Below are 12332 nucleotides of genomic sequence, written 5' to 3'. Positions count from 1 at the left end.
CCACAAGAACTGTCTTGGCGAAAGGCTTCTTGAAGGGAAAGCTGTAACTCTGTGAGATGATTTCACAGAACACAAAGAAGTTTCTCAGAGAGCTTCTTTCCCTTTGTTATCGGAGGATATTTCCTTTGGCCCTATAGTCTTCAAAGGGATCCGAAATATCTGTTCTCAGATTCCACAGAAATAAGGCTAGGAAAGAGATCCACGAAATACAGATGTAACTCTGTGAGTGGAAGTCACACATCACAGAGCAGTTTCTCAGAAAGCTTCTTTCCAGATTTCATCTGAGGATATTTCCTTTTTCACCATAGACCTCTATGGGCTTCCAAATATCACTTTGCCAATTCCAGAAGAACTGTCTTAGCGAATGGCTTCTTGAGGGGAAAGCTGTAACTCTGTGAGATGATTTCACAGAACACAAAGAAGTTTCTCAGAAAGCTTCTTTCTCTTTGTTATCGGAGGATATTTCCTTTGGCCCTATAATCTTCAAAGGGATCCGAAATATCTGTTCTCAGATTCAACAGAAATAAGGCTAGCAAAGAGATCCACGAAATACAGATGTAACTCTGTGAGTGGAAGTCACACATCACAGAGCAGTTTCTCAGAGAGCTTCTTTCCAGATGTCATCTGAGGATATTTCCTTTTTCGCCGTAGCCCTCTATGGGCTTCTAAATATCACTTTGCCAATTCCACAAGAACTGTCTTAGCGAAAGGCTTCTTGAGGGGAAAGCTGTAACTCTGTGAGATGATTTCATAGAACAAAAAGAAGTTTCTCAGAAAGCTTCTTTCTCTTTGATATCGGAGGATATTTCCCTTGGCCCTATAGTCTTCAAAGGGATCCGAAATATCTGTTCTGAGAATCCACAGAAATAAGGTAGCAAAGAGATCCACGAAATACAGATGTAACTCTCTGACATGAATTAACAGAACACTAAGCAGTTTCTCAGAAAGCTTCTTTCCAGATTTCATCTGAGGATATTTCCTTTTACACAATAGCCCTCTGTGGGCTTCCAACTATCACTTTGCCAATTCCACAAGAACTGTCTTAGCGAAAGGCTTCTTGAGGGGTAAGCTGTAACTCTGTGAGATGATTTCACAGAACACAAAGAAGATTCTCAGAAAGCTTCTTTCTCTTTGTTATCGGAGGATATTTCCTTTGGCCCTATAGTCTTCAAAGGGATCCGAAATATCTGTTCTGAGAATCCACAGAAATAAGGTAGCAAACAGATCCACGAAATACAGATGTAACTCTCTGACATGAATTAACAGAACACTAAGCAGTTTCTCAGAAAGCTTCTTTCCAGATTTCATCTGAGGATATTTCCTTTTACACAATAGCCCTCTGTGGGCTTCCAACTATCACTTTGCCAATTCCACAAGAACTGTCTTAGCGAAAGGCTTCTTGAGGGGAAAGCTGTAACTCTGTGAGGTGATTTCACAGACCACAAAGAAGTTTCTCAGAAAGCTTCTTTCTCTTTGTTATCGTAGGATATTTCCTTTGGCCCTATAGTCTTCAAAGGGATCCGAAATATCTGTTCTCAGATTCCACAGAAATAAGGCTAGCAAAGAGATCCACGAAATACAGATGTAACTTTGTGAGATGAATTAAGAGAACACTAAGCAGTTTCTCAGAAAGCTTTTTTCCAGATTTCATCTGAGGATATTTCCTTTTTCACCATAGCCCTCTATAGGCTTCCAAATATCACTTTGCCAATTCCACAAGAACTGTCTTAGCGAAAGGCTTCTTGAGGGGTTAGCTGTAACTCTGTGAGATGATTTCACAGAACACAAAGAAGATTCTCAGAAAGCTTCTTTCTCTTTGTTATCGGAGGATATTTCCTTTGGCCCTATAGTCTTCAAAGGGATCGGAAATATCTGTTCTCAGATTCCACAGAAATAAGGCTAGCAAAGAGATCCACGAAATACAGATGTAGCTCTGTGAGTGGAAGTCACACATCACAGAGCAGTTTCTCAGAAAGCCTCTTTCCAGATTTAATCTGAGGATATTTCCTTTTTCACCCTAGCCATCTATGTTCTTCCAAATATCACTTTGCCAATAACACTAGAACTGTCTTAGCGAAAGGCTACTTGAGGGGAAAGCTTTAACTCTGTGAGATGATTTCACAGAACACAAAGAAGTTTCTCAGAAAGCTTCTTTCTCTTTGTTATCGGAGGATATTTCCTTTGGCCCTATAATCTCAAAGGGATCCGAAATATCCGTTCTCAGATTCAACAGAAATAAGGCTAGCAAAGAGATCCACGAAATACAGATGTAACTCTGTGAGTGGAAGTCACACATCACAGAGCAGTTTCTCAGAAAGCTTCTTTCCAGATTTCATCTGAGGATATTTCCTTTTTCACCATAGCACTCTATGTGCTTCCAAATATCACTTTGCCAATTCCACAAGAACGGTCTTAGCGAAAGGCTTCTTGAGGGGAAAGCTGTAACTCTGTGAGGTGATTTAACAGAACACAAAGAAGTTTCTCAGAAAGCTTCTTTCTCTTTGTTATCGGAGGATATTTCCCTTGACCCTATAGTCTTCACAGGGATCCGAATGGCTGTTCTCAGATTCCACAGAAATAAGGCTAGCAAAGAGATCCACGAAATACAGATGTAACTATGTGAGATGAATTAACAGAACACTAAGCAGTTTCTCAGAAAGCTTCTTTCCAGATTTCATCTGAGGATATTTCCTTTTTCACCATAGCCCTCTATGGGCTTCCAAATATCACTTTGCCAATTCCACAGGAACTGTCTTAGCGAAAGGCTTCTTGAGGGGAAAGCTGTAACTCTGTGAGATGATTTCGCAGAACACAAAGAAGATTCTCAGAAAGCTTCTTTCTCTTTGTTATCGGAGGATATTTCCTTTGGCCCTATAATCTTCAGAGGGATCCGAAATATCTGTTCTCAGATTCCACAGAAATAAGGCTCGCAAAGAGATCCACGAAATACAGTTGTAACTCTGTGAGTGGAAGTCCCACATCACAGAGCAGTTTCTCAGAAAGCTTCTTTCCAGATTTCATCTGAGGAATATCCTTTTTCTCCGTAGCCCTCTAAGGGCTTCTACATATCACTTTGCCAATTCCACAAGAATTGTCTTAGCGAAAGGCTTCTTGAGGGGAAAGCTGTAACTCTGTGAGATGATTTCATAGAACAAAAAGAAGTTTCTCAGAAAGCTTCTTTCTCTTTGATATCGGAGGATATTTCCCTTGGCACTATAGTCTTCAAAGGGATCCGAAATATCTGTTCTCAGAATCCACAGAAATAAGGTAGCAAAGAGATCCACGAAATACAGATGTAACTCTCTGACATGAATTAACAGAACACTAAGCAGTTTCTCAGAAAGCTTCTTTCCAGATTTCATCTGAGGATATTTCCTTTTACACAATAGCCCTCTGTGGGCTTCCAACTATCACTTTGCCAATTCCAAAAGAACTGTCTTAGCGAAAGGCTTCTTGAGGGGAAAGCTGTAACTCTGTGAGGTGATTTCACAGACCACAAAGAAGTTTCTCAGAAAGCTTCTTTCTCTTTGTTATCGTAGGATATTTCCTTTGGCCCTATAGTCTTCAAAGGGATCCGAAATATCTGTTCTCAGATTCCACAGAAATAAGACTAGCAAAGAGATCCACGAAATACAGATGTAACTTTGTGAGACGAATTAAGAGAACACTAAGCAGTTTCTCAGAAAGCTTTTTTCCAGATTTCATCTGAGGATATTTCCTTTTTTACCATAGCCCTCTATAGGCTTCCAAATATCACTTTGCCAATTCCACAAGAACTGTCTTAGCGAAAGGCTTCTTGAGGGGTAAGCTGTAACTCTGTGAGATGATTTCACAGAACACAAAGAAGATTCTCAGAAAGCTTCTTTCTCTTTGTTATCGGAGGATATTTCCTTTGGCCCTTTAATCTTCAAAGGGATCCGAAATATCTGTTCTCAGATTCCACAGAAATAAGGCTAGCAAAGAGATCCACGAAATACAGATGTGACTCTGTGAGTGGAAGTCACACATCACAGAGCAGTTTCTAAGAAAGCTTCTTTCCAGATTTCATGTGTGGATATTTCCTTTTTCACCATAGCCCTCTATGGGCTTCCAAATATCACTTTGCCAATTCCACAAGAACTGTCTTAGCGAAAGGCTTCTTGAGGGGAAAGCTGTAACTCTGTGAGATGATTTCACAGAACACAAAGAAGTTTCTCAGAAAGCTTCTTTCTCTTTGTTATCGGAGGATATTTCCTTTGGCCCTATAGTCTTCAAAGGGATCCGAAATATCTGTTCTCAGATTCCACAGAAATGAGGCTAGCAAAGAGATCCACGAAATACAGATGTAACTCTGTGAGTGGAAGTCAGACATCACAGAGCAGTTTCTCAGAAAGCTTCTTTCCAGATTTCATCTGAGGATATTTCCTTTTTCACCATAGCCCTCTATGGGCTTCCAAATATCACTTTGCCAATTCTACAACAACTGTCTTAGCGAACGGCTTCTTCAGGGGAAAGCTGTAACTCTGTGAGATGATTTCACAGAACACAAAGAAGTTTCTCAGAAAGATTCTTTCTTTTTGGTATCGGAGGCTGTTTCCTTTGGCCCTATAATCTTCAAATGGATCCGAAATATCTGTTCTCAGATTCCACAGAAATAAGGCTAGCAAAGGGATCCACGAAATACAGTTGTAACTCTGTGAGTGGAAGTCACACATCACAGAGCAGTTTCTCAGAAAGCTTCTTTCCAGATTTCTTCTGAGGATATTTCCTTTTTCACCATAGCCCTCTAAGGGCTTCCAAATATCACTTTGCCAATTCCACAAGAACTGTCTTAGCAAAAGGCTTCTTGAGAGGAAAGCTGTAACTCTCTGAGATGATTTCACAGAACAACAAGTAGTTTCTCAGAAAGCTTCTTTCTCTTTGTTATCAGAGGATATTTCCTTTGGCCTTATAGTCTTCAAAGGGTTCCGAAATATCTGTTCTCAGATTCCACAGAAATAAGGCTAGCAAAGACATCCAGGAAATACAGATGAAACTCTGTGAGAAGAATTAACAGAACCCTAAGCAGTTTCTCAGAAAACTTCTTTTCAGATTTCATCTGAGAATATTTCCTTTTCCACCATAGCCCTCTATGGGCTTCCAAATATCACTTTGCCAAATCCACAAGAACTGTCTTGGCGAAAGGCTTCTTGAAGGGAAAGCTGTAACTCTGTGAGATGATTTCACAGAACACAAAGAAGTTTCTCAGAAAGCTTCTTTCCCTTTGTTTTCGGAGGATATTTCCTTTGGCCCTATAGTCTTCAAAGGGATCCGAAATATCTGTTCTCAGATTCCACAGAAATAAGGCTAGCAAAGAGATCCACGAAATACAGATGTAACTCTGTGAGTGGAAGTCACACATCACAGAGCAGTTTCTCAGAGAGCTTCTTTCCAGATTTCATCTGAGGATATTTCCTTTTTCACCATAGCCCTCTATGGGCTTCCAAATATCACTTTGCCAATTCCACAAGAACTGTCTTAGCGAAAGGCTTCTTGAGGGGAAAGCTGTAACTCTGTGAGATGATTTCATAGAACAAAATGAAGTTTCTCAGAAAGCTTCTTTCTCTTTGATATCGGAGGATATTTCCCTTGGCCCTATAGTCTTCAAAGGGATCCGAAATATCTGTTCTGAGAATCCACAGAAATAAGGTAGCAAAGAGATCCACGAAATACAGATGTAACTCTCTGACATGAATTAACAGAACACTAAGCAGTTTCTCAGAAAGCTTCTTTCCAGATTTCATTTGAGGATATTTCCTTTTACACAATAGCCCTCTGTGGGCTTCCAACTATCACTTTGCCAATTCCACAAGAACTGTCTTAGCGAAAGGCTTCTTTAGGGGAAAGCTGTAACTCTGTGAGGTGATTTCACAGACCACAAAGAAGTTTCTCAGAAAGCTTCTTTCTCTTTGTTATCATAGGATATTTCCTTTGGCCCTATACTCTTCAAAGGGATCCGAAATATCTGTTCTCAGATTCCACAGAAATAAGGCTAGCAAAGAGATCCCCGAAATACAGATGTAACTTTGTGAGATGAATTAAGAGAACACTAAGCAGTTTCTCAGAAAGCTTTTTTCCAGATTTCATCTGAGGATACTTCCTTTTTCACCATAGCCCTCTATAGGCTTCCAAATATCACTTTGCCAATTCCACAAGAACTGTCTTAGCGAAAGGCTTCTTGAGGGGTAAGCTGTAACTCTGTGAGATGATTTCACAGAACACAAAGAAGATTCTCAGAAAGCTTCTTTCTCTTTGTTATCGGAGGATATTTCCTTTGGCCCTTTAATCTTCAAAGGGATCCGAAATATCTGTTCTCAGATTCCACAGAAATAAGGCTAGCAAAGAGATCCACGAAATACAGATGTAACTCTGTGAGTGGAAGTCCCACATCACAGAGCAGTTTCTCAGAAAGCTTCTTTCCAGATTTCATCTGAGGATATTTCCTTTTTCACCCTAGCCCTCTATGGGCTTCCAAATATCACTTTGCCAATTCTACAACAACTGTCTTAGCGAACTGCTTCTTGAGGGGAAAGCTGTAACTCTGTGAGTTGATTTCACAGAACACAAGAAGTTTCTCAGAAAGCTTCTTTCTCTTTGGTATGGGAGGATATTTCCTTTGGCCCATTTGTCTTCAAAGGGATCCGAAATATCTGTTCTCAGATTCCACAGAAATAAGGCTAGCAAAGAGATCCACGAAATACAGATGTAACTCTGTGAGATGAATTAACAGAACCCTAAGCAGTTTCTCAGAAAACTTCTTTTCAGATTTCATCTGAGAATATTTCCTTTTTCACCATAGCCCTCTATGGGCTTCCAAATATCACTTTGCCAAATCCGCAAGAACTGTCTAGGCGAAAGGCTTCTTGAAGGGAAAGCTGTAACTCTGTGAGATGATTTCACAGAACACAAAGAAGTTTCTCAGAGAGCTTCTTTCCCTTTGTTATCGGAGGATATTTCCTTTGGCCCTATAGTCTTCAAAGGGATCCGAAATATCTGTTCTCAGATTCCACAGAAATAAGGCTAGGAAAGAGATCCACGAAATACAGATGTAACTCTGTGAGTGGAAGTCACACATCACAGAGCAGTTTCTCAGAAAGCTTCTTTCCAGATTTCATCTGAGGATATTTCCTTTTTCACCATAGACCTCTATGGGCTTCCAAATATCACTTTGCCAATTCCAGAAGAACTGTCATAGCGAAAGGCTTCTTGAGGGGAAAGCTGTAACTCTGTGAGATGATTTCACAGAACACAAAGAAGTTTCTCAGAAAGCTTCTTTCTCTTTGTTATCGGAGGATATTTCCTTTGGCCCTATAATCTTCAAAGGGATCCGAAATATCTGTTCTCAGATTCAACAGAAATAAGGCTAGCAAAGAGATCCACGAAATACAGATGTAACTCTGTGAGTGGAAGTCACACATCACAGAGCAGTTTCTCAGAGAGCTTCTTTCCAGATTTCATCTGAGGATATTTCCTTTTCGCCGTAGCCCTCTATGGGCTTCTAAATATCACTTTGCCAATTCCACAAGAACTGTCTTAGCGAAAGGCTTCTTGAGGGGAAAGCTTTAACTCTGTGAGATGATTTCATAGAACAAAAAGAAGTTTCTCAGAAAGTTTCTTTCTCTTTGATATCGGAGGATATTTCCCTTGGCCCTATAGTCTTCAAAGGGATCCGAAATATCTGTTCTGAGAATCCACAGAAATAAGGTAGCAAAGAGATCCACGAAATACAGATGTAACTCTCTGACATGAATTAACAGAACACTAAGCAGTTTCTCAAAAAGCTTCTTTCCAGATTTCATCTGAGGATATTTCCTTTTACACAATAGCCCTCTGTGGGCTTCCAACTATCACTTTGCCAATTCCACAAGAACTGTCCTAGCGAAAGGCTTCTTGAGGGGTAAGCTGTAACTCTGTGAGGTGATTTCACAGACCACAAAGAAGTTTCTCAGAAAGCTTCTTTCTCATTGTTATCGTAGGATATTTCCTTTGGCCCTATAGTCTTCAAAGGGATCCGAAATATCTGTTCTCAGATTCCACAGAAATAAGGCTAGCAAAGAGATCCACGAAATACAGATGTAACTTTGTGAGATGAATTAAGAGAACACTAAGCAGTTTCTCAGAAAGCTTTTTTCCAGATTTCATCTGAGAATATTTCCTTTTTCACCATAGCCCTCTATAGGCTTCCAAATATCACTTTGCCAATTCCACAAGAACTGTCTTAGCGAAAGGCTTCTTGAGGGGTAAGCTGTAACTCTGTGAGATGATTTCACAGAACACAAAGAAGATTCTCAGAAAGCTTCTTTCTCTTTGTTATCGGAGGATATTTCCTTTGTCCCTTTAATCTTCAAAGGGATCCGAAATATCTGTTCTCAGATTCCACAGAAATAAGGCTAGCAAAGAGATCCACGAAATACAGATGTAACTCTTTTAGTGCAAGTTACACATCACAGAGCAGTTTCTCAGAAAGCTTCTTTCCAGATTTCATCTGAGGATATTTCCTTTTTCACAATAGCCCTCTATGGGCTTCCAAATATCACTTTGCCACTTCCACAAGAACTGTCCTAGCGAAAGGCTTCTTGAGGGGAAAGCTGTAACTCTGTGAGATGATTTCACAGAACACAAAGAAGTTTCTAAGAAAGCTTCTTTCTCTTTTTATCGGAGGATATTTCATTTGGTCGTATAGTCTTCTAAGGGATCCGAAATATCTGTTCTCAGATTCCACAGAAATAAGGCTAGCAAAGAGATCCATGAAATACAGATGTAGCTCTGTGAGTGGAAGTCACATATCACAGAGCAGTTTCTCAGAAAGCCTCTTTCCAGATTTCATATGAGGATATTTCCTTTTTCACCCTAGCCCTCTATGGGCTTCCAAATATCGCTTTGGCAATTCCACAAGAACTGTCTTAGCGAAAGGATTCTTGAGGGGAAAGCTGTAACTCTGTGAGGTGATTTCACAGACCACAAAGAAGTTTCTCAGAAAGCTTCTTTCTCTTTGTTATCGTAGGATATTTCCTTTGGCCCTATAGTCTTCAAAGGGATCCGAAATATCTGTTCTCAGATTCCACAGAAATAAGGCTAGCAAAGAGATCCACGAAATACAGATGTAACTTTGTGAGATGAATTAAGAGAACACTAAGCAGTTTCTCAGAAAGCTTTTTTCCAGATTTCATCTGAGGATATTTCCTTTTTCACCATAGCCCTCTATAGGCTTCCAAATATCACTTTGCCAATTCCACAAGAACTGTCTTAGCGAAAGGCTTCTTGAGGGGTAAGCTGTAACTCTGTGAGATGATTTCACAAAACACAAAGAAGATTCTCAGAAAGCTTCTTTCTCTTTGTTATCGGAGGATATTTCCTTTGGCCCTTTAATCTTCAAAGGGATCCGAAATATCTGTTCTCAGATTCCACTGAAATAAGGCTAGCAAAGAGATCCACGAAATACAGATGTAACTCTGTGAGTGGAAGTCCCACATCACAGAGCAGTTTCTCAGAAAGCTTCTTTCCAGATTTCATCTGAGGATATTTCCTTTTTCACCATAGCCCTCTATGGGCTTCCAAATATCACTTTGCCACTTCCACAAGAACTGTCCTAGCGAAAGGCTTCTTGAGGGGAAAGCTGTAACTCTGTGAGATGATTTCACAGAACACAAAGAAGTTTCTAAGAAAGCTTCTTTCTCTTTGTTATCGGAGGATATTTCATTTGGCCCTATAGTCTTCTAAGGGATCCGAAATATCTGTTCTCAGATTCCACAGAAATAAGGCTAGCAAAGAGATCCATGAAATACAGATGTAGCTCTGTGAGTGGAAGTCACATATCACAGAGCAGTTTCTCAGAAAGCCTCTTTCCAGATTTCATCTGAGGATATTTCCTTTTTCACCGTTGCCCTCTATGGGCTTCCGAATATCACTTTGCCAATTCCACTAGAACTGTCATAGCGAAAGGCTTCTTGAGGGGAAAGCTTTAACTCTGTGAGATGATTTCACAGAACACAAAGAAGTTTCTCAGAAAGCTTGTTTCTCTTTGTTACCGGAGGCTATTTCCATTGGCCCATTTGTCTTCAAAGGGATCCGAAATATCTGTTCTCAGATTCCACAAAAATAAGGCTAGCAAAGAGATCCACGATATACAGTTGTAACTCTGTTAGTGGAAGTCACACATCACAGAGTTGTTTCTCAGAAGGCTTCTTTCCAGATTTCATCTGAGGATATTTCCTTTTTCACGAGAGCCCTCTATGGGCTTCCAAATACCACTTTGCCAATTCCACAAGAACTGTCTTAGCGAAAGGCTTCTTGAGGGGAAAGCTGTAACTCTGTGAGATGATTTCACAGAACACAAAGAAGTTTCTCAGAAAGCTTCTTTCTCTTTGTTATCGGAGGATATTTCCATTGGCCCTCTTGTCTTCAACGGGATCCGAAATATCTGTTCTCATATTCCACAGAAATAAGGCTTGCAAAGAGATCCAGGAAACACAGATGTAACTCTGTGAGATGAATTAACAGAACACTAAGCAGTTTCTTAGAAAGCTTCTTTCCAGATTTCAACTGAGGTTATTTCCTTTTTCACCATAGCTCTCTAGGGGTTCCAAATATCACTTTGCCAATTCCACAAAAACTGTCTTAGCGAAAGGCTTCTTGAGGGGAAAGCTGTAACTCTGTGAGATGATTTCACAGAACACAAAGAAGTCTCTCAGAAAGCTTCTTTCTCTTTGTTATCGGAGGATATTTCCTTTGGCCCTGTAGTCTTCAAAAGGATCCGAAATATCTGTTCTCAGATTCCACAGAAAGAAGGCTTGCAAAGAGATGCAGGAAATACAGATGTAACTCTGTGAGTGTAACTCACACATCACAGAGCATTTTCTCAAAAAGCTTCTTTCCAGATTTCAGCTGAAGATATTTCCTTTTTCACCATAGCCCTCTATGGGCTTCCAAATATCACTTTGCCAATTCCACAAGAAGTGTCTTAGCGAAAGGCTTCTTGAGGGGAAAGCTGTAACTCTGTGAGGTGATTTCACAGAACACAAAGAAGTTTCTTAGAAAGCTTCTTTCTCTTTGTTGTCGGAGGATATTTCCTTTGGCCCTATAGTCTTCAAAGGGATCCGAAATATCTGTTCTCAGATTCCACAGAAATAAGGCTAGCAAAGAGATCCACGAAATACAGATGTAACTCTTTGAGTTGAATTAATAGAACACTATAACTCTCACTGAGTTATGGTGAAAACGGAAATATCCTCACATGAAATCTGGAAAGAAGCTTTCTGAGAAACTGATCTGTGATGTGTGACTTCCACTCACAGAGTGACATCTGTATTTCGGGGATCTCTTTGCTAGCCTTATTTCTGTGGAATATGAGAACAGATATTTCGGATCCCTTTGAAGACTATAGGGCCAAAGGAAATAACCTCCGATGACAAAGAGAAAGAAGCTTTCTAAGAAACTTCTTTGTGTTCTGTGAAATCATCTCACAGAGTTACACCTTTCCCTCAAGAAGCCTTTCGCTAAGACAGTTCTTGTGGAATTGGCAAAGTGATATTTGGAAGCCCATAGAGGGCTACGGTGAAAAAGGAAATATCCTCAGATGAAATCTGGAAAGAAGCTTTCTGAGAAACTGCTCTGTGATGTGTGACTTCCCTAACAGAGTTACATCTGTATTTCGTGGATCTCTTTGCTAGCCTTATTTCTGTGGAATCTGAGAACAGATATTTCGGATCCCTTTGAAGGCTATAGGGCCAAAGGAAATAGCCTCCGATTCGAAAGAGAAAGAAGTTTTCTGAGAAACTTCTTTGTGTTCTGTGAAATCATCTCACAGAGTTACAGCTTTCCCCTCAGGAAGCCTTTCGCTAAGACAGTTCTTGTGGAATTTGCAAAGGGATATATAGAAGCCGATAGAGGGCTATGGTGAAAAGGAAATAGCCTCAGATGAAATCTGGAAAGAAGCTTTCTGAGAAACTGCTTAGTGTTCTGTTAATTCATCTCACAGAGTTTCAGATTTCCCCTCTAGAGGCCGCTCGCAAAGCCTGTTCCTGTGGAAGTCGCAAAGTGATATTTGGAAGCCCATAGAGGTCTACGGTGAAAGAGAAAATATCCTCAGAAGAAAACTGGAAAGAAGCTTTCTGAGAAACTGCTTTGTGATGTGTGACTTCCACTCACAGATTTACATCTGTATTTCGTGGATCTCTTTGCTAGCCTTATTTCTGTGGAATTTGAAAACAGATATTTCGGATACCTTTGCAGACTATAGGGCCAAAGGAAATATCCACCGATAACAAAGAGAAAGAAGCTTTCTGAGAAACTTCTTTGTGTTCTGTGAAATCATC

The 12332-nt window shown here is 40.1% G+C and overlaps 1 pseudogene; it reads left to right on the top strand.

The window, feature by feature from the left end:
- Positions 1–10818: 10818 nt before the first annotated feature.
- Positions 10819–12332, top strand: part of LOC144337083 (uncharacterized) — a 101453-nt pseudogene continuing 99939 nt past the window's right edge.

Source organism: Macaca mulatta, chromosome 19, assembly GCF_049350105.2.
Source record: "Macaca mulatta isolate MMU2019108-1 chromosome 19, T2T-MMU8v2.0, whole genome shotgun sequence".
NCBI lineage: Eukaryota > Metazoa > Chordata > Mammalia > Primates > Cercopithecidae > Macaca > Macaca mulatta.
Note: the sequence above shows the minus strand (reverse complement) of the source record. Positions and strands in the feature narration are given on the sequence as shown.